The sequence below is a fragment of the Echinops telfairi genome, unplaced genomic scaffold (genome assembly GCF_000313985.2).
Source record: "Echinops telfairi isolate 266 unplaced genomic scaffold, ASM31398v2 ScPeMD7_3533;HRSCAF=4204_0, whole genome shotgun sequence".
In the NCBI taxonomy this organism is placed as follows: Eukaryota; Metazoa; Chordata; class Mammalia; order Afrosoricida; family Tenrecidae; genus Echinops; species Echinops telfairi.
The window spans coordinates 38,367,010-38,369,105 of NW_022107431.1; the positions used below are offsets into that span (position 1 = coordinate 38,367,010).

Sequence of the window (2,096 nt, forward strand, 5' to 3'; positions counted from 1 at the left end):
GTGGCTAGTCTTGACAGTCAAGAGCTATGATCTTTCATCCATTGTTCAATCCATTTTAATATCTGGTTTATATTATTCTCCAGATCTTCTGGTTTGTTGCTAGATAGCTGATGTACTATTTCTTCCTTGTAGGAGGCCATGGCTTCTTCATAGAGAACTTGAAAAATCTCACACTGAATATTCTCTTGCAGTTTCTTCTCACCTTGTTTCAAGCCTTTTGTACAATACACTGTTATCTGTTCTCAGCACAAAAACGATATGAAACCAGCGTTCAGGGAAGAAATCACAGCCATGGTAATCAATAATAACCCCACCTTCTTTCATTTGGTTTTCTAACTCATCAACTACTCTATCTTCATCTAAAATGGGACAGTCATACTCTTCATCATAGCCATCATACAACTGCCCTTCTTTAGCTAAATCACCCACATTAATGTATTTCAGTCCTGATCTTGATGCAAGTTCTTTGCCTAGTGTGGTTTTTCCAACCCCTGGTGTACCGGTGAGCAAGATGTTTGGCTACTGCATGGTCTTCACAGCGATGCTCCAAGCGCCCCAACTCACGCTCCAGCGAACGACGGGGAGGAGCCGGAAGGGCCCTTTCCTGCTTTTAAACCATGCAATATTATCTGTCCAAAAGACTGCCTCTTGGTCGGTGTACAGGTTTTTCACAAATATTGTTAATGAACTATTATGGAGTTCTCATTCTTCTCAATGTTATCCATAGCTTGTAATTAAGTTAAATGCTTTTGCATAATCAATAAAATGCAAGCAAACATGTTTCTGGTATACTATGCTTTTGGCCAAGATCTAGCTGACATCAGCAATGATATCCCTTGTTCTGGATCCACTTCTGGATTTGGCTTGAATTTCTGCCAACTCCCTGTTGTTGACGTATTGCTGCAACTGACTTTAAAGGATCTTCAGCAAAATTTTATGTGCATGTGGTATTGACATTGTTAGATAATTTGAGCATTCTATTGGGCCCCTTTTCTTTGGAATGGATACTAACTAAGATGGGTCTCTTCCGGTCAGTTGGCTAGGTGACTATCATCCACATTTCTTGGCAAAGACTAGTGAGTGAGTGCTTCCAGCGCTGCATCTACTCATTGCTTCTGGTTGAAACATTTCCATTGGTAATCTGTCAAGTTCTGCAACCATGTTTTCCACTAATACCCTCAATGCAGCTTGGACTTCATCCTTCAATACCACTGGTTTTTGATCTTATTCTACCTCTTAAAATGATTGAATGCTTACCAATTCTTTTTGATACAGTGATTCTGTGCATTCCTTCCATCTTCTTATGATGCTTCCGACAAATTATTAGTAAAAGAAATGCTAGGCTTCTTTTTCTTTCTTGTAGGACTTCCAATGTAATGCTGAAGGTTCCATGGTTAAAGCATTTGGCTACTAAGCGAAAAGTCGGCAGTTTGAATTCATGAGTCTCAAGAGAGAAAGGCGAGGCCATGTGCTTCTCTGAAGGTTGACAGACTTGGAACTCCAATGTTGCTGTTCCACGCTGCCCGATAAGGTCACTGTGAGTGGAAATCATCTTGATGGGTTTTTTGTTTTTGTTGTGCATTTGTTGTTGTGAGGACTTCCAGAGCCTTTCATACGTTAGTATAGATTATGAATTTCCAAAAACCTGTGTGTGTAACATCACCTAAGACTAATATTTTGCAGAATTCTTTTTGGCAAATGCAGACTTAGTGAATAATCCCAGCTCCTTCTTTTGCTAAAGAAATTCCTTATAAATGTCAACACCTATGTGTCCCAAATGAGTCAGTTCATACAGATCTGACCCCTAGCTGAGAATTTGCTTTTCTATCCCAGATATATTGAATTATAATCTATATTTTAACAAGATCTTCAAGATGATTCTCCTAGGTTCCTTTGTTAAATTGTAGATTCAAATTCAATATCTCTAGGCAAAAGTACCAATTATCAACAGGGCGTCAGATCGATTGAACTGGTTTAAAGCCCTGTTCTCTTCAAAGGCCTCTATTTTCTTTTCATGCTGCATGACAATAGCCCAAAAGAAATTTTATTTTATTTATTTTTTAAACATTTTATTAGGGGCTCATACAACTGTTATC

The 2,096-nt window shown here is 38.6% G+C and overlaps 1 pseudogene; it reads right to left on the reverse strand.

Moving 5' to 3' along the window:
• Window positions 1–6: 6 nt before the first annotated feature.
• Window positions 7–528, reverse strand: LOC101658561 (annotated as a pseudogene).
• Between the last annotated feature and the right edge of the window lie 1,568 nt (window positions 529–2,096).